Source organism: Canis lupus, chromosome 16, assembly GCF_048164855.1.
Source record: "Canis lupus baileyi chromosome 16, mCanLup2.hap1, whole genome shotgun sequence".
Lineage (NCBI taxonomy): Eukaryota > Metazoa > Chordata > Mammalia > Carnivora > Canidae > Canis > Canis lupus.
In genome coordinates, this window is record NC_132853.1 from 18,783,765 (window position 1) to 18,804,529 (window position 20,765).

Sequence of the window (20,765 nt, forward strand, 5' to 3'; positions counted from 1 at the left end):
ATTATTCTCATTTTAAAAGAGGAAACTGCAGTTCTGAAAGGTTAAATTACATTGTTGTGGAGTTTGATGAAAATAATGAAACAAGGGCCTGGCAGAGAGTAGGCAGAGTGCGCATTTGGTTGTTGCTGTTGTTTAAGATTTTATTTATTTATTCATGAGAGAGACACAGAGATTGAGAGAGAGACGCAGAGACACAGGCAGAGGGAGAAGCAGGCTCCATGCAGGGAGCCCGATGTGGGACTCGATCCCAGGTCTCCAGGATCAGGTCCCGGGCTGAAGGCAGCGCTAAATCGCTGCGCCACCCGGGCTGCCCCCAGAGTGGGCATTTGATGCCATCTTTTCAGCGATCCAGAATCCACTGCCCCCGCTTTCGGGAACAGTCCTCTGTTTCTCTTTGAGGAACTCTCTCTACTCGCTACAGCATTTGTAGCACCTGGGCTCTGGGCGGGGCTTCATCCCCTCGGGGAGGAGCATGTGACCCATGCGTGGCCAATCAGTGCTCTGGATTTATCTCGCCGCAGTAATTGGCTCAGAGGTCCAGCACGTGACTGAGATCGGTCCAATCCAAGCGACTCCCAGGATTCCTGTGGGCGTTACTGAGAAGAGAGGGAGTCTCGTTTCCACCTGGTCTGAGCCCCGCGGTGGGTGGGCCTGGAGTTTGGGCCGTCGCTTTCCTCCTCTGAGTAAAGAGCCTGTTGGAGAATAGAGCCAAGAAGAGAATGGGAACGCCAGAGACAGAGAGAGTGAATGTGGGTCCTGAAGAAATCCTTCCTCTGGGTCCGGCCCCATCCGAAGTCTGCGAGATCTGTTCCAGGATTAGTGGGGTGGCTGAGCCAGTAAATTATCTTTTTTTGCTTAATCCTGTTTGAATTGGGATTCAACCACAACGACAGAGATCCTGACTTCTATAGGCCTTCAGTGAATTTTTGTACCTTTACTTTAATCGATATGTTGGACTTGCCCAGTGTCACAGCTAGTAAGTGGCAACAGTGATATTTGAAACCAGTTCTGACCCTATAGCTCATGTATGTCATGTTCTCTGCATATGGGAACTTGCATTGTATTGGGGGGCCAGACGGACACAGACACAGATGAATCAGGTGGATGATGAGCCAAGGTGGGGACGGCTTGGCCGTTGTGTAAAAGCCCTGGGCGTCGTGCTTCTGGAGCACCCTCACCCTGCACTCTCCTTCCAAAGCTGTAAATGGTCTGGGAGAAGCACAATTGCTGGTTCACAGACATGCCAGCTGGCTCTATGTGTTTCTATGCAAGGAGCTGATGCTTCTATTGCTTATTTAAAGGAGAATTCTTGCCTAGAGCAGACTGGATGAAACAGAGACACATCCACAGTGCTGGACTCTGACTCACCATGTGACTCCTTTGGTTGAGTCATCTCTCTCCTGAGATGGGCTCTCTTGTCTGCAAAATGAAGCTTGACAAATGTACAAATGAGGTCTCTTGAGTCGTGAAACTGGAAGGTTGCTGCTGGGTAGTCCCACCTGAGTAACTGTAGGACTAGGCTTTCCCTCTCTAACATATCTGGGAGTCCCCAAGGGTATTGGTGAACAAGTCCAGGTGGTCTGACATTATCTCCCCAGCTCTGGAAAGACCCTCGCTCCCGATGGAGCTCAGTGCCTCCTGTTGCACAACAGTCACCCCTGCCCAGAGTGCCCTATTTCTGTGGCACTGCCTGCCTCTGGACTATCCTCTTAGCATGCTGCCCCACTGCCCTGGACCTCTGGTGAGGAAGGAAGCTCCCTTCCCCAGTCCTGTTATCATGGAAATACTCTCCAGGGAGTGGTCTGGTATGTGTGTCATGGTAAACTTGCAGGAAAAGACAACTATTGGAAGGCTGGGTGTGGCTCCGGTTCTACAAGTTTTGTTACTTTCAGGGCATCCCCCTGTTAGGGCAAGTGCACCAAGCTATGCATATGAGGATGAAAGCGCCAGTGTCCCCACTCAAGGACAATTGCAACAAGTATGAAAGATACTATTGTTACAGACAGCACATTCAAAAGAAATAAGTCTGGTGAAACAATTCTTTTTTTTTTTTTTTTAAGATTTTATTTATTTATTCATGAGACACACACACAGAGGCAGAGACACAGGCAGAGGGAGAAGCAGGCTCCACGCAGGGAGCCCGATGCGAGACTGGATCCCTGATCCCAGGATCATGCCCGGAGCCAAAGGCTGATGCTCAATCACTGAACCACCCAGGAGTCCCCTGGTGAAACAATTCTGTAAGGGAGCTGTTCACCCAGTTTTGCTTACTCTGTGTGACAGAATCATAAACTTAATAATCAGCTAGGGCCCACCCTATTCAGGATTCAAAGATGGTTAAAATAGGGTGCTAGTAAATGTTTAAAAACCAGCTTTCTGGGAGGATACCTGGGTGGCTTAGTGGTTGAGCATCTGCTTTCAGCTTAGGGTGTGATCCCGTGTCCAGGGATCCAGTCCCACATTGGGCTCCTTGTAGGGAACCTGCTTTTCCCTCTGCCTATGTCTCCTGCCTCTCTCTATGGATCTCTCATAAATAAAATAAATAAAATCTTAAAAAAAAAAAAACAGCTCTCCAGAAAAAAATGTTTGTCATAAACTTTATATAATTTATATGTTTATTATAAAATTTTATAAATTTTATAGATAGAAAAGGAATGTAACACACAATTCACAAATAACAAGATACACAATGCAGTATTGTAAATCCCATACAGGCAATTGATTCTCATGATGCCTGACCTTTGTTGAACTCTTATGCCCATAGCTAAACTATGGCTGCAATTCAACCATGATTTGACAAAATCAGACTATGAATAAATGCTTGATTACTATTCTATTCAGCAAAGAAGGCACACATGTCACTAAATAAGTGAGTATAATTCCAATGTGAGTATGGGTTGACATTTTCGTTTCTGTTAAGGAGTAATACAGGAGAGAAACACCACCGATGTCTATTGGCTCTTCATTTGTTCACTAATGACATAGTGACTTCTTTGCTGAATCAAGTAGTAGTTTTTGAGCTCTAAAAGAACATTTCCTGAATTTTCTGTGCCAGTCACAATGTAGCAAGTAGAGATACTACATGTGTTTAAATCGAGTCTGCATTATTGACATTTCACCATCATTTTCTTAAGTTCTTACAATCAACAGTATCCATGATGGATACTCCCACTGTGGCTGATTTCAATTTACCACCTTTAAGTCATGGAATGTGGATTTGGAAAGAGATCCATGGTAGCACTACATTACATGTAGTATTTCTACCACACAGACACAATAGATGTAAATAACCTCAAGAGCATACATAGTAATAAAATGTAGTAAGATAATTGAAAAGTGAGGAGTTCTGAGTATTTACCTTTTTAAAATGTAATGTATTCATTATAGTGTAGATGTCGAATTTATTCTGTCCTATGACAGTGACTCTGATATAAAGTTAAATATTTTTTATACTTTGTAAATTAGCTAAAGTAATGGAAATGCTGGCTCAAATGGGCTTAAACAATATGTAATTTTATCATTTTTCATAGCTGAAGTCCATGGGCTCTGGGGTTGGTTGTTTAGAGACTCGGCATCAGCATTGACCTAGTCTTTCATCTTTTTGCTATGCTAACCTCCATACTAATTCATCCTTAGGTCGTTAGCAAAATGGCTGCAGTGGTTCCAGCCATCACAACCAGAGAGTATAAAAGTCCAGAGCAGGAATTTTCTGAGCTCCATGGACAAACTCAGGGATGCACAAACCTCAGTAGGAAAAAGAATCACAAAACCAATCTCTAACTAAAATTTGGTATTTCCTTTGATTATGAATGTAGGCAACAAACTACAGTAGTAGTAGAATAGTATGAGTTTGCCACCAATAGAAGTTACATGTATTTTTAAGTAACATTATAATTGTGAATATATCATGAAATATATTTTATGCTTAAAAATTTGAAATTATAGTAGTTATTAGACCTGCCACTAGATCTTGATATGGAATGTGTTAATAAAGTATTAATACTTTATTAATTAGTTAATACTTTATTGGTTAATAAAGTAAAAGTATTTATGTTTTCATATTTTAATAGTTGTGTGACATTATAATTGTTTGCACATAGTTTATTTGATATGTCTAAAAATATCATTCCCGTGGCACCTGGGTGGCTCAGTGGTTGGGTGTCTCCCTTTGGCTCAGGTTGTGATCCCAGGGTCCTGGGACTGAGTCCTGCATTGGGCTCCCTGCAGGGAGCCTGCTTCTCCCTCTGCCTGTGTCTCTGCCTCTCTGTCTCTCATGAATAAATAAATAAAATCTTTTTTTAATTTAAAAAATACATAAATAAAAATATCATTCTAAGAAGGGGTCCATAGAATTCACCCAACTGCCAAAGAGATCCTGACACCAAATATATATCTGATATGAAGGCAGAAGCAGGGACATCTCGCACCTCTTTTCTGTTTCTTTTTTTTTTTTTTAAAGATTTTTTTTTAATTTTTATTTATTTATGATAGTCACAGAGAGAGAGAGAGAGAGAGAGAGAGAGAGGCAGAGACACAGGCAGAGGGAGAAGCAGGCTCCATGCACCGGGAGCCCGATGTGGGATTCGATCCTGGGTCTCCAGGATCACGCCCTGGGCCAAAGGCAGGCGCCAAACCGCTGCGCCACCCAGGGATCCCTCTCTTTTCTGTTTCTTTCAAGAAATAGCATATTTCATTGGTCAGAACTAGGTCACGTGACATTCTTGAGCCAGTTCTAGTGAAAGGAAGTGCATTTACCCTTGGACCAATCAGATGCGGTCAGCTTTCCCTGAAGCTTGGAGCTTCTTCGGAGAGAGTGAGTACAGCAAAGTGGGGCTCCCTTATGGTAGAGGAAAGGAAGGATGAATGCTATGGGTCAGGCATTACTCAGAGATCTGCCTCACTTTGTGTCGTATACCAGAGGGTTAAGAAACAACAACAACAGCATGATTTTATGTGAACACTTGGGAAGAGTAGGGAGGCAAGATGGTCTTTTTACCTCTCTAGAAAGTTTTCCAGAGGAAGTTCTGCAGGAGATGAGTCTTGGAGAATGGAATGGACTTAGCTGGGAGAAAGATGGAAACTTGCTCCAGAACGTGGAAACAGTATGTGCCAAAGCTAGAAGCATGAAAGGCATGATGTGTTCTGAGAACTACAATAGTTTAATATTTGATAAGAGAAGGGGTACAAGGGCAGCCCTGGTGGCTCAGTGGTTTAGTGCCACCTTCAGCCCAGGGTGTGATCCTGGAGACCTGGGATCAAGTCCCACATCGGGCTTCCTGCGTGGAGCCTGCTTCTTCCTCTGCCTATGTCTCCGCCTCTCTCTCTCTTTTTGTGTCTCTCATGAATAAATAAATAAGATCTTTGGAGAAAAAAAAAAAGAGAGAGAGAGGGTACAAGAAAGGAAGCTGGAGAGGTGGCCCCAGACACCAACAGGAAGGGTATTAGGTACCATGATGCCGACAGGAGGGGTATTAGGTACCAAGGTCAGAATTTGAATTTTGTCCTGGTGAATGCAGGAAGTTCCTGAGGGGTTTTAAGCAGAGCAGTGACCTGATCTATTTTGGGTTTTATGTTAAAGATTATCCTGGCTGTGGTGTGGAGAATAGAGAAAAGGGAGCAAGCCTGGAGGCAGGGAGATTGCGTAGGAGCCTGTTGTTAAACCAGGAAAAGTGGTGGTGGTCAGAACAGAGAAGGTAGAGGTAAACTTGAGAAGAAACAATAGCCCTGACAGGATTCAGGAGATTGGGTGAATCTGGCAAGGGGATAGTGGCAAGGGAAATGGGTAAGTCCCAGATGACCGCCAAGTTGGTGACTTGAGCCAGTGGTGGATGGTGGAGCTGTTCACTGAATAAGAAGCAGGAGAAAATGCAGTGGGGGGCAAGGAGAGGTCAGGGTAGACAATATCACTGGTTCAGAATTGGACAGATTGTGATATAATTTTGGCTCCTTTTGGTCTTAGCATTTCCATTTCTTGTATTTTCCCCAAAAGCTCAGAACCTCCACAACTCGTCCAGGAGAACCATGAGGCTGGGTCTGAGGGCTGCAGGATCTCTGCAGAAATAAGAAGACGTGGTGGAGAAGGGATGACACCCAGTGATATAATCTTTGGCCCACTGCTCCAAAGATGCGCTAAGACAATAAAACCACTAATTCTGTCTCCTAGTATACCAGGAATGGAAGCTCTGCAGGAAAACCAAGTTGTATTGTAATTACAAGCTTTTAAGTAAGTATCACGGGTGATATTTAGCACCAGACAATGAACTGTTGAAGACTTTATTGTTTTTTGTCCTGTTCAGAGAGTGAAATCAGACTCAGCAGAACTCGGGGACTTTTAAATAGATTTGGAAAGTGACTCTGAGCCAAGGTGCCTGCCACTTTACCAAGTAAATTATCAAGGCAGTAAGAGGCTGGAACTTCAGCCTAGGGAAGTGGTTAATTGCCTTGCCCTCTAGCTGCTGTTTCGGTTCTACGCATGCTGTAGACTGTAGCAATCCAAGAGAGGCACTATAAATTTCACAGTGGGGGGACCCATTGGGAGTGGGGGTAAGGCGGAGAAGGTGAGCAGTTTATTGATGCCGAAGTTCATTATCAATCATGGGAAACATGGACCTTTTAAAGGCAGTGCTGTCTAATAGAACCCTTACATTTTGGCTTCTTCCTGTGTTCTGGACTTCCCTCCCCTACCCACACATACACACATGAAGCCATCAGCATTGTTTTATTTTCTTTCTTTATTATTTTTTAAAGATTTTATTTTTTATTCATGAGAGACACAGAGAGAGACATAGGCAGAGGGAGAAGCAGGCTCCCCGTGGGGAGTCCTATGTGGAGCTCGATCCCAGGACCCCAGGATCAGGCCCTGAACTGAAGGCAGACGCTCAACCACTGAGCCACCCAGGCGTCCCTAATCCCAATGCTTTAAAAAGAGGATGCTTGTCTTGGAGAAGCAAATTTCATGAGGAAGTAGACAACTATATTGATTTCACACACCCCACATCCCCAGACCATCCCATCCTGGGATTCTCACTATTCCTTGACCTGTGCCCTCAGCTCTGAGCTGGACAGAATGTACCAGTGATGCTGGCCCCAACTTTAGGAGCCGACCGGCAAAGGCTGGTAGTGTTCGCATGACTTTGGCTGTCGGGGGTGGAGGCGGTGGCAGTGGCTGCTGCCGGTGTCACCTGGTGGGTGGGGTGCTGGAGAGGCAGGTGGGTTCTTTCACACACTGGAAGTTTGTGAAGGCGTTTGGAGCTTGGGAGCTGTTTGTGTCTTCGTCCTGCAAGCTGTCGGATGCCTCTGCTTAAACACAGGCTGATTCCCCAGCACAGGGCTCTGCTCAAGTGCTGCTCAGGGGGTCCCTACCTCGTGGGTCAAGCTTGTCACCCAGGCTTTCTTCCTGGCGGGTCCTCTCAGGCAGGGATCAGGCATGCATGCTGCGGGGGCTGTTGTGACAGGGCTGGCACTGGGAGTCCAGGAGGCTCTCCCTGAAGGCGGGGGATCAAGTCAAGGGAGGTCATCTGTGGGCTGGGCTGGCCGCTGGCTCCGGAGTCCAGGGGTCTGAGAGGCAGTCAGGGGGCCCCTCTGCTAGTAGTGGGAGCGGGAGCTCTGCTTCACGGGCCCAGGCCACGTGCTGCTGGCCTCGTTGGCACTGCCCGAGGAGTGGGTGGTTATAGCTGGCAGGCTGATGATCTGCAGATGAACCTGGTCTGATTCAGGCGAGGGTGGAGATACCAGAACAGCATTTCCCAAAGTCTGTTCCACTGAACACTGATTCCATGGAACCTAAAAAGGATAAAAGGATTCTGGGATTATATAAATTGAAGAGGTGCTGAGTTAAAGAAAGGGAAACAGATCTCTTTACTGAAAAACTTCTCAAACTTACAATTTGCTAAGGAGTGTAGTAAACCCTTAGGAACTAGAGTATATAGAGTCTCTCAAACCTGTTTAATTATGGAACTGAGTTTTTTGGCATTTTTGTCTGTTTGTTTGTTATGGTATAGCATCTCTTGGGGTAGGAGTTCCATAGGACAGACTTTGGGAAGCACTGCTTACGCTTTCCTCAGATACTGAGTCTAGGTGACCATGCTGAGGTGCTCAGATCTGGTACCAGGATGGTGGATTTTGAATACAGCTATTGGTGGGGCTACTTTTTCTAGGTTTTCAACTTTGGTATTTTTCTTTCTTTCTTTCCTTTTTTTTTTTTTTTTTTAAGATTTTTGACTTATTTATTCATGAGAGATACAGAGAGAGAGGCAGAGACACAGGCAGAGGGAGAAGCAGGTCCCTGCAGTGAGCCTGATGTAGAACTTGATCCCAGGACCCTGGGGTCATGATCTGAGCTGAAGGCAGATGCCCATCACTGAGTCACCCAGGGGTCCCTGGTATTTTCTTTCTTTCTTTCTTTCTTTCTTTCTTTCAATTATTAACTTTTTTATTTAAAACATGATGAAAATTTAAAATGTTAACCATAACAGGGATGATTATATCATAATACCCACCTAGGTATCCATTGCAAGATTTCAGCATCTTAAATTATTTTTTCCCATTCATTTGTTTTTGAAGATTTTATTTAGCTATTTGAGAGAGATAGTGAGCAAGAGAGACAGAAAGAAAGAGAGTACAAGCAGGGGGAGGGGCAGAGGGCGAGCAGGCTCCCCACTGAGCAGGGAGCACAATGCAGGACTCGATTCCAAGACCCTGAGGTTATGACCTGAGCTGAAGGCAGACACTCAACTGACTGAGCCACCCAGGCTCCCCTTTGCCTATTCATCTTTAACTTTGGCATTTCTCGCAATGACAGTTAATGAATATGTTGTAGAAAAGTCCAGGAACTCAGACCTCTTGATATTAAAACAAGAGAAAGATGGGATGCCTAGGTGGCTCAGTGGTTGAGTGTCCTTCTTTGGCCCAGGGCATGATCCTGGAGTCCCAGGATCGAATCCCACATTGGGCTCCCTGCATGGAACCTGCTTCTCCCTGGGCCTGTGCCTCTGCCTCTCTGTGTGTGTGTCTCTCATGAATGAATGAATGAATGAATGAGTGAGTGAATGGGTAAATAAATAAATAAATCTATCTTAAAAAAAAACAGAGAACAAAACAAATCCTGGCTCAGCTGTTTGTTCATTGGATGTGAAATCTAGACAAGTTTCTTAACCATGCCGAGCCTCAGTTTCCACCTCAATAAAATGGGTTTAATAATACTACCTACCTCACAGGGTAATTATGAGGAACAAATGAGACAGTACCTGTTTATCACTTAGCACTTGACCTGCTACAAATCAGGAGCTCAGTGAGTATCTTTTTAAAAATTCTGATATAGGAGGTAAATACATGTCAGCTGACAGAAGGAACCAGGGAATGAATGTGTGCTGCTATACACGTGAGGCAGGTGGACAGGGTGCGTGGGGTTACCTTGGCGATTCGGGATGGCTCTGTTGAGAAGCCTAACAGAATTAGTGTTCTGCTTCTACATCTTGGGCCAACCTGGCTTCAACTTGACTTTGCTATTACCGGTCAGGGTACCGATGGGAAAAAGCCACAAACACACTCAATAAACTCTAACCTGTGCCATTTAGAGTTTAGAATCCCTTGATGTGCTGGAATGGCTCTGCACCTGAACTTGGGGGCTGGGGGCACAATCTCTGCCATTGAAGCCTGGCATCAACTCATCAAAGGGAACGAAAAGGTCACTGGCATTTTGGGGATGCCTGGAACTTAGTGAACGGAGCAGTGAGGTCACCACTTCACCCTCGGGCTGTAGAGTCCTCTCTTGTGAAGTGATTCATATCCTAATGGAGGGGAGGAGGCAAAAATAATGAGCAGCTGTTTCTCCTGCTCTCTGCGTGGGGCACTGCCTCCAGGCCAGGCACAGGCAATTGGAGGAAATGATCTGAGGGTTCAAGGTGAGGCCTGAATGTGGTGAAGCAGTTTGTGCCACATGAAGGGAAAGAAGGGTGCAGCTGGCTTGTGAGTTATGAAGGCCACACCTGGCCAATTTCAAAGAGCATCCTTCTTTATGTGGAAAGGCCTCCCAGCCAGTCCCTGGCTGGCTCTCTGATGGGCGATCGGTGGGGTGAGGGGGCCGGCAGGGCTGTTTCATATGGGCTTTGGAATGGCATGCTGCAAGCCCTAGAAAGTGTTCTTTCTGGGTGTGGAGGACGTATGCTCAGGCAGCGTTTAAATCAAACCAGAAATAGCATTGGTAACCAACTTCCTATGTGATAAGCCTTTTCAACGAGCTAACTCACAGTCCTCAGGGGTGAGTTTTCCCTCATTAGCTCCATTGTGCGAATGGAGAAACTGAGCCAAGATCAGGTTGAATAACTTGCTAGAGGTCATATTAGTATTAAGAACCAGGATTTGAACCCACGCTGTTTAGCTTCCTGAGCCTAGGTGTTGAACCTCTATGCCGCCATGGGATTCAGCAGAAATGGAGTTCAGTGGTGGGTTAGGTCAGCTACGTGGGGGAGGCGTCTGGCCTGGTCTGAGCTCTGGGAGGCAGGGTTGTGGCAGGTTGTGGTAGTTGGCTGAGGGATGAGTTCAGGCCAGAACTAAATACCTGAATTTCACTTGTCTTGCAGACAGAAGCAAAGAAGCTCAGGCCAGCTCAGATTCATTTTACTGAGTATCGCCCTTGTGATCTTTGCCAGTGTTTATTGCCCCAGCTCCATATGTGGGTGACAGAGATGGGATTATCACCTGGTCCCATAATGGTCCTATCTGCTTTGGGGGCAAGAGGACTCTCATTCCTGGGAAAAAGGAAAAGAGCTTTAGATACAGACTTGATGGGGCTTGAAATCAAGTTCCAAATCATAGAACTATGTGACTTCAGGAAAATTACTTAACCTCTCTGAGCCTCGCTTTCTTTGTCTGTAAAATAAGGATGATAATATGTAGCTTGTAGCCTTATTATGAAAATCAAATGAGATGATTTGTGTACATTATACAGTGCTTGGACATGGTCAGTGCTTGGTCAGTGTAGCTTCCTCTGCATGCTTGCCTTCTCCCCCTTTCTGGAAAAAATGATTGGGATAAATAAAAAATGAACAAGGGAAAGGCAGTGCAGCTACAGGACCTGCAGCCCTCTCAAAAGCCTGTGGCACTGGAGAAAGTTATTTCTGATTCCAGCTGTGCTTGGAGAGGATAAGGGTGCACAGAGAAGCCCGCTGGCCCTGCATCTAGGAACTGACACCAGATACTGCACACACAGGCAGGACAACCAGGAACCCAGGCAGGTAGCTGAACCTTCAAGAGAGCTGAGACCAGAGGAGGTAGCCCCGAGGCCCTGGCCAGAGAGGGAGGGCGGAATGGTGACCATTGCCCAGCAGGAAGGCCAGCCTGTCTCCATGAGACTAGCCACAGTGCGGTCCTGGGTTCAGCTCACACCCGTGTCCTCCCTTCTCTTCCCCTTCCTAGGAAAAGCAAATCAGGTGGGTTGTCTGATTGTTCAACTTGCCTTCTGAGCCACCAGGAAAGAGAAAGGCCAGAGAGAGAAGGCAAGCAGAATGCATTCATTCATTCACTCATTCATTCATTCATTCATTCAACTGATATGTATTGAGTATCTCTTTCCTCCACATGTGTGTTAGTTAGACCATAGGCTACTTATGCAGACCTCGCTTCACAAAGCGCACGTGTTAGCAGGGTGACCTCACGCAAGTCACTTAACTTCTCTGGACATCAGTTTCTTCATCTGTATAATGGGCAAGAAGTCACTTTCCTCATATATGGCAAGCACTAAATGGATATTGTTTCTCTTTCTTCCCCATCTTGTCCTCCTTTTTTATTTATTCATGATAGACAAGGAGAGAGAGAGGGAGAGGCAGAGACACAGGCAGAGGGAGAAGCAGGCTCCATGCCGAGAGCCCGACGTGGACTTGATCCCGGGACTCCAGGATCACGCCCTGGGCCAAAGGCAGCGCTAAACTGCTGAGCCACCCAGGGATCCCCCCAACCTTGTCCTCCTTTCCAAGCATCTGCTAAGGGAGGACCAGAGGCTGCCAGCACTCGTGTGCATGTGATTTTGCATAAAGATGGGGTATCTTTTTTAGCTGGGGAGGTGGAAAAGCTGCCAGAGGCCCACTTTTGTCTTTACTTGCTCTGCTCACCAGGCCTATTTCAGTTATCTATTGCTTTGAAATGAATCATCTCCGTAAGTAGTAGCAGAAAACAACAACATTTTATTATTATCTCTCATGGTGCTATAGACTACCTGGCCTCAGCTATACGGCTTTGGTTAAGGATCCCTGGGGTCAGACGGTAGCTGGAGCTGGAGACATTTCAAAGGCTTCCTCGCTCACGTGACAGGCCATGATGCTGGCTGTCGGCTAGGATCTCAGCAGGGACTGTCACCCAGCCACCTGCACGGAGCCTCTCCATGTGGTCTGGGCTTCCCCACAACACGGCAGCTGGGTTCCGAGAGAACCAGGTGGAAACAGAACATTACTTCTGCCCCAGTCACATGTCTGCCTGGATTCGAGTGGAGGAAACTTAGCCCACGTCTCCGGATGGGAGAATCATCAGTGTCGCAATGTGAGGACATGTGGGATGGGAGACCTTGTGGCAGCCATCTTGGAGAATACAAGCTGCCACACTGGCCCACCAGGAAGAGTTTCTAGAAGTCTAGAAGGAAGGCTGTGGCTGGACTGCCAGGCATGAGGTTGCTAGGGCACAGAGAAGCACAAGTCCCTTGAGGAGAGGCTTTGGGTCCGAGGTGTGGGGAGGGGTTCTATCACTGCCAAGGTAGTTCTTGGAACCCTGGGACTCCAAAATTGGGTGAGATTCTCACAGTAGCCAACAGGGCAGAAAACTGGAGAAAGGGGAGAACAACAGAGTCTGGCATTGTGAGAATTTGTTAGGCTTAGGAAATAGCACTTAGTCTTTCTCTGGTGATGTTCTGGTCTTCTTCCAGGAGACCTATTTAAGCTACTTGAGGAGGGCCCTGGGAACTTAGGGGGTGGGAGCGAACACCCGCCTCAGAAGTCAGTGGGCTGGGCAGCCCCGTGGCTCAGCGGTTTAGCGCTGCCTTCAGCCCAGGGCGTGATCCTGGAGACCCAGGATCGAGTCCCATGTCGGGCTTCCTGCATGGAGCCTGCTCTCTCTGCCTGTGTCTCTGCCTCTCTGCCTCTCTGTCTCTCTCTCTCTGTCTCTCATGAATAAATAAAATCTTAAAAAAAAAAAAAAAGTCAGTGGGCTCCCTGGTGCCGGGTGAGTGTGGCTTCAGCCTTCTCCCAGCATCCATCTTCCAGCCCCAAAGTAGGTGGTCATTTCTAAGCATCAGGAGGGGACAGGGTGGTCTCCCCTCTGATCTGCCTGCGATGAACCCACCTCTTGCAGAAATTGGAAAAAAACCACATATGTGGCCACCAGTCCACCTAGTCCTAAAAACTTAAGGAAAGCAAGCTTGAGATTAGTCTTACAAAAATGATTCTCCAGGCAGGAGCAGAATGAAATCTATGGAAAAATACATGATCACTCACCATGAAAAATAAAAGAGGGAGCTCTCCTTGCCCCACCCCCTGGTGAATGAGGCAGAGATTAATCTATTGAAATCAAATGTATAAATTATACATGGATGGGAATTGGCTCAGGCGTAAGGTGTCTGATAGGGTGCTGATGGAGATGAAAATGAGGCTTGAAAGATCATTTCTGCTTTTGAATCAGCTGCAGTATTGCCGAGGCTCCTGGGCCTGCCTGATAGAAACACCCTGACTTATCAAATTAGAAAAGCCCCCATCCCCACACTGCTAGAACATGCAACTTCAAGTAATTGCTAATGTTTTGGATGATATTTCTGTGCGTCACCAGGAATAATAAAAAGGCAATAAAAGTTTGAAGGCCCATATTTTTGCTGCGTGATGGCTGATGTAAATCAAACCCACCTCTTCAAAGGGATAGACAAAAAGTTTTATGGGGTGGCTGCTGCCTGCCAAGAGAAGAAGGGTGGGCCTGAGTCTGGGCATGAGTGTCGCCTGCAGTCATGGCTGTGTGACCCTCGGACCCACTCTGGACTTGCTACTCCTCTACCCAACTCACCGATCCATTCAATTAACTTCGTGAGTATCTACCACGTGCCAGGCTCTGCGCTCTGCACATATTTGGCACTGGATAAATAGAATCGACACCACGATGGAATATAGCAAGTCCCTTTCTTCCAGAAGTTCCAGGTCAAAGACACAAAAGCAGATAAACTGCAACACCATCCAGTTAGAGTTAAACCAAGGTGCTTTGATCAGAGGGTTTGAGGAGTAACAGGTTTATGAAGGAGTAGAGGTTGTTTTGCCTGGCAAAGAGGATTACTCCCTACTAATGATCATCTGGCCAGAGCTTCACCATGTGCCCTCAGAGAGTCTTTAAGGTGACCTCTGCTGAGAGGACAGGAGAGGAAGTGAGCTGAGATTGAGCAGGAGCTTTTAGGTGGGGTGGCACAGAACCTGGTCATTCATGTCGGAGGTGGGTGAGGGAGATAGCATTGGTTGATGCAGCTGCATGAGGTTAGGGACCCTCTCAGCATCTCCAGGGACTTATACAGGGCCTGGCTCAAAGAAGGTATGATTTTTCTCTCACAAATAAATAAACAAATGGTCCATTACCTAGCATTATTTCAGGATAGGACAAATCCTGCCCTGTTTGTACAAGCAAGGTATACACTCACCTAACAACCTGACCAGGGGAAAGATGTGGCCCTTCCCTGCCTGTGATGTTGTTATTTTAACCATTTGAACTCATGGCTCACCCCCTTTTTAAAATTATGTTATTTCGGGTATAATAAGCGTACGGCAAAGTGCATAACTTGTAATTGAATAGCTCAGTGAATGTTACATACGTCCACACCCTTGTAACTGCCAGCACATCAAGATATAGGACAGTTCCTGCTGCCCACGAGGCTCCTCTGTGCCCTTTCCAGGCCTGTGAGGAAACCACTATTCTGATTTCTCGGGTCTTTCTTTCTTCCTTCCTTTCTTTCTCTTTCTTTCTTTCTTTTCTCTTTCTTTCTTTCTTTCTTTCTTTCTTTCTTTCTTTCTTTTCTTTCTTTCTTTCTTTCTTTCTTTCTTTCTTTCTTTCTTTCTTTCAGATTCTTTAGTTATTCATTCATGAGAGACATAGAGGCAGAGACATAGGCAGAGAGAGAAGCAGGCTCCTGTGGGGAGCCTGATGTAGAACTCGATCCCAGGACCCTAGGATCATGCCCAGAGCTGAAGGCAGACACTCAACCACTGAGTTACTCAGATGCCCCCTCCCGGGTGTCTTTTGATTAAGAAAATAATAACCAGGGTTGCCTGGGTGGCTCAGTCAGTGAAGCATCCAACTCTTGATTTTGGCTCAGGTCATGGTCTCAGGGTTGTGAGATCGAGCCCTGTGCCGGGCATTATGCTGAGAGTGGAGCTTGCTGGAGATTTTCTTTCTCCCTTTCCCTCTAAACCCCTACCCCCCTAAAAAAAAAAATAAGAAGAAAATAATAGCCAGTGGTTACCAGGGGTTGGGTAGAAGGGGAATAATGGGGAGTTAGTGTTTGATGGGTAGAGTTTAAGTTTGGGAGGATGAAAAAGTTTTGGAGATGGATGGTGGTGGTGGTTGCACAACAGCTCAAATGTATTTCATTAATGCCACTCGACTGTACGCTTCTAAATGGTTGAGATCGTCTTATGTCATGCATATTTTACCACAATAAGAAATTTAAAAGATAAAGTCTCATCAAAAAAGAAAATAATGGAGGGATCCCTGGGTGGCGCAGCGGTTTGGCGCCTGCCTTTGGCCCAGGGCGCGATCCCGGAGACCCGGGATCGAATCCCACATCGGGTTCCCGGTGCATGGAGCCTGCTTCTCCCTCTGCCTGTGTCTCTGCCTCTCTCTCTGTCTCTGTGTGTGACTATCATAAATAAATAAAAATTAAAAAAAAAAAAAAAAAGAAAATAATGGAGACACCTGGGTGGTTCAGTGATTGAGCATCTGCCTTTGGCTCAGGTCGTGGTCCTGGGGTCCTGGGATCGAGTCCCACATCAAGTTCCCTGCAGGGAGCCTGCTTCTTCCTCTGCCTGAGTCTCTGCCTCTTTCTCTGTGTCTCTCAAGAATAAACACATAGGGCAGCCCCGGTGGCGCAGCGGTTTAGCACTGCCTGCAGCCTGGGGTGTGATCCTGGAGAACCCGGATCTAGTCCCACATTGGGCTCCCTGCATGGAGCCTGCTTCTCCCTCTGCCTGTGTCTCTGCCTCATCTCTCTCTCTCTCTCTCTCTCTCTCTCTGTGTGTGTGTCTCTAGAAATAAATAAATAAGTGAAAAGCTTAAAAAAAAACTTAAAAAAAAAGAATAAATACATAAAATCTTAAAAAAAAAGAAAAGAATGACCAAAAACTCCTGTGAATTCAGCGACTGCCTTAAAATGGAATTTTATTTTATTCATAACCATCAATTCGATATTCCTTTGAAAAAACAATAGTACATGTGAGTGTGAGGCTTTCCTTTCCCCACCCACAAACGTGTGTGCAGGACATACACGAAGATTCCTACATCTCAGTAATGGCTGCAAGACCCCTGCCTCCTCTCAGTGTCTGAGACCCCCAGATTCACATCAACTGGTCATTTCAATATCAGAGAAGGGAAGGACTGGTCCAGGGCCACATAGCTCATCAGTAGCAGAGCCAGGATGAGACCTCTGGGCTTGAGTAGCCTCTGGCAGGTGCTCTTGGCTCTACGCCAGCGCTGTTCTGCACCATCTCAAGATCAAGACCATGTGTGTTCTTCTGAGCCTCTGTTTTCTGTTTCCTACAAGCACTTAACTAGATGTGATTACTAACTTGGGGACTCCTCACTTGCCTGTTCCATCAAGGCAGGAAGGAGGATGTTAGGCCAAGAGATGGGGCCTCCCGATTCCTTTGTAATTTGACCCTGAAGCTCACTGGGGAAGTGGGGGGCTGGTACAGCCTCATTCTTGTCATCAAGGCTGTGTTGTGGCTCTTGTGAACAAGGACAGGTGCACCTGGAGGCAGTGTTCAAAGCCGAAGGCTGGGAATCCAGTTTCAGAATAGAGGTGCTGTCAGAGGCAAGAGTGGGTGCCTTGGCTATTTTGGCAAGAGCTGACAGTAAGGAATTCTCTCGCACAAGCTGTGCAGCGCATTTTGTATTGTGGGCTGTCCTGCCTCCGCCTCTCTTTTTCCCAAGCTTGGTGGATGCTGCTTGCTCCCCAGCCCCCTCCCTGACACTGCTAATGACAACCAATTAATTCAGCATAATTTGGTTCATTATAAGCCCTTAGATTGGTAACAGTGTTACCAGATTGCAGCACAGCCTTCCTGAACTTTCTCAAAAGGACATAGATCTGAGCCTGGGAGGGGAAAGAGGGTGAGTCCTGCATTATCTGCCCAGTTGGGTATGAGGAGCTGGTGGGTGCCTGAGACTGGCTGGGCTGTGCACACTCCAGCAAAACACATCTTTCCCGGTGCCCCCACAGCCCTGGTTAAAAATATGTTGGAGATGGAATGTGGTAAGACACCCCAGCAGGAACATCAGGCCACCCTGGGACCTACCAATAGGCACCATCCTTGTTGGGCTAGAGATGTACGTTCTGTGCTAAGTGGGCCTGATTTGATGACGGTGGGAGTCCATGTAGGGACCAGTTGGGATGGAGGCCCTGGCTGTGGCTGAGACCCAGTGAGGCTACATGGGCTACTGGCAGGGTCTGCTTTAATGGGCCTGGTCATCAATAGGGAGGAAATGATTAAGAGAGACCAGACTTGCCCAGAGTGGAGCCAGAGAAGGAATATTGGGCCATGGGAACAGGCTGGGGCAAGGGACCAGGAAGAGTTTCAGAATTGGGCAGGCCAGGATTGGACTCAGAGACTGTTCTGTCCCCTTGGTGTGATTGTGGCCTCCTTGCTTTTTACCACGTCTGATTAAGACAGTATGATAGCTCATTCACTGGGCTGTGGTCCGGCGCCACCCCTGTGTGACCTCAGGCAAGTCACTCCTCCTCTCCAAATCTCCTTGTTTGTGGAATGGGGATACAAGCTATGCATCATGAGAGCAGCAAATGAGCACTTAGAAGAGTCCTGACACACAGCAGGTAACCCATATGGGTGAGCTGTGACTGCTTTTACTAACCATGTGTGTACAGCGCCCAGCACCCTGCCTGGAAGGAGCTCATGAAGGCTCTGAGATCGTTTCTCCCATCTCTCTCCCTAATGACTTCAATTCCTTCTTTTTTGTTTTGTTTTGTTTTAAGTAGCTCCATGCCCAATGTGGGGCTTGAACTCATGACCCCGGAGATCAAGAGCCACATGCTCTACCAACTGACCCGGCCAAGCACCCTTTGATAGGGGGACAGTCCCCCTTTGATAGGAGGACCCCCACCAGGATCCCAATCCCGCCTCTTTCCAAGACACCAGAGTCTCTGAAAGCCCCAGGACACAGTGGAGGACAGGCTTTGGATGGAACAGAGGGGAAAATTATGCCACCATCCTATCCCTGCTCATCCCCCAACCCTCCACCTGACCCCCCACTCTTGGTTAATAATCACCTTGTCTGCAATGTTCAAGTCTCCAGGGGAGCTGTTACAAATCTGGAATGCCCAGGCCTCACCCCAGACCAATTAAATCCGAAATCTCTGGGGGTGGGACCCAGGCACAGGGATTTTTCTTGTCAAATCCTCAGGTGATTCCGGTGTGCTGCCAAGGTTAAAAATATCAGATCATCTAGGGGAAGACTCTATTTCAGATTCTCAGGAACTGCTGGATTGAATGATGTGTCTCAGCAGCCCCATCGATTCAGATTTCCAGCACTGCTGTCTTAGAGGGGAGATAATTACGATACTGGGCAACTGCTCTGTGCAAATCCCCCGGCTGGGTGCGGAAGGGAATACGGCAATAACCCACAGCAGAGATCATAATAACAACGTTTATTGAGTGCCTCTTGTGTACCAGGTACTGAGCAGACATTTGCTAATCCTCTCAAAAAATTCACTTTATTTGAACCCCCATTTTAGAGATGAAGCATGTAGCAATGCAGGCAGGCAACACCCTACCCATATTCACCCTCATGAACCCGGGACTGCTGACTACCAACATCTGTGAGTTTGGGGGTTTGGTTTTAACTAATTAATTTTTTTTTTTTCTGGCCAAGAGAGCATGCTAAGACCACTCACAGAATAAGCTGGGAAATATCTCTTCAATTGACAATGAACAGAGTTGGTAGCTAACATCTCACTTTTTTCACCCCCCAACTCAGCTCTGAGGTGCACCCTACACTAGTGATCTTGAACTTTGCTGTATATTCAATAGCCTGGGGAATATAAAACAAAAAGCCTTTGATGCCCAGACCACACCCAGACCAATTATTTCCAAATCTCTGGGTGGAACTGAGGTATCTGTACTGACTGATCAGCCAAATTGTGCACTTATATTCTCCTTTGTCTCACCAGGTTGCCCAACAGGATTAAATTCCAGGTGCCCAGTTCAGTAAATTGCTTGGTAATGCACCCTATTTGGGGTTCCTTCCTTTCTTTGTCTCACTCCCCCATTTGCCTTCTGGCACTTCCTGGAATCAACTCCCAATAAACTTCTGATATTAAATCTTGGTTTGCAGGAATTAAAGGAAGCAGAGGTCTGGAAAGTCTGTCTTACCTAGAGCTTCACAGCCAGGACATCTGAAGTCCTGCCCTTCACAGATCTTGTGGCGTGATGGAAGAAACAGGCATTCAGAAAGCTATAATATAAAACAAAAGGAAATGAAAGATCAAATAGACCTTCAAACAAATGCCAGCTGAACAGTAAAAACAAAACAAAACAAAACAAACAAAAAACCCCAAAACAAAAGCCAACCCAGCCCAGCAGTTAAATGTGATTTGAGTCAATAAAGGCTACACGGGGACGCCTGGGTGGCTTAGCGGTTGAACGTCTGCCTTTGGCTCAGGTCGTGATCCCGTGGTTCTAGGATCGAGTCCCACATCAGGCTCCCGGCATGGAGCCTGCTTCTCCCTCTGCCTGTGTCTCTGCCTCTCTTTCTCTGTGTCTCTCATGAATAAATAAATAAAATCTTCAAAAAAAAAAAAAAAAAGGAAGGCTACACAGAGTCAGAATCATTTATGTTAGGCAAGTGAGAAGGATTTCCCTAAGTGGAATGAGGGCAGGGTCATTGGCAATGTTAGGCCAGCAGGAACAGAGGCCCAGACAGAACCTAGGGCAGATCTGGATGTGCAAGTGGTGGGGAAGTTCCCCATGGTCCTTTCTGAGCCTCCCATTTTGGATCTTTCTCTAAGGCATGGTGGGGCAAGAGTCATCTTCTTTCTCTAACCCTTTACCCAGATTACAAAGGCAAAGGGCCTATCCAAAATCATATCTGGGAATATGGATGGGAGGAGGAGAAAGGTCCATCAATGTCAAGTCCTGGTGGTGAACTTGGGTTACTTTTGAAGGATAGCCATCCCACAGGGACAAAGCACCCAGGTTGGGAGTGTATCTGCTCCCACCCTCCTTTCCTCACTCACCACCTCCCTCTCTGCCGTTCATAGCACTGATCTTCTCCCAGTCAAAAAAGACTGAGTCTGCTCCTGCCACAGGGCCTTTGCCTCTGCTGTTCCCCTGCCTTGAAAACTCTTCAGATCTCAGAGTAGTCCATTTTCCCCAACACTCAGAATTCAGCTTAAATGTCACTTCCTTGAAGAGACCTTCCTGGGCTGCCTTCTCCTCCCCCTACAGCCCCCAGTCCCTCTCACCTCACCCCATTTTATTTTCTTTATTGCACACAACACATCTGAAACTCATGTTAGATATGTA

At 46.7% G+C, this 20,765-nt stretch overlaps 1 long non-coding RNA gene across 1 annotated transcript; it reads left to right on the forward strand.

Moving 5' to 3' along the window:
• Positions 1–582: 582 nt before the first annotated feature.
• Positions 583–19,999, forward strand: LOC140606241 (uncharacterized). Its single transcript, XR_012008600.1, has 3 exons — positions 583–1,805; positions 5,990–6,223; positions 19,576–19,999. It is a non-coding gene; the product is annotated as an uncharacterized lncRNA (long non-coding RNA).
• Positions 20,000–20,765: the final 766 nt, after the last annotated feature.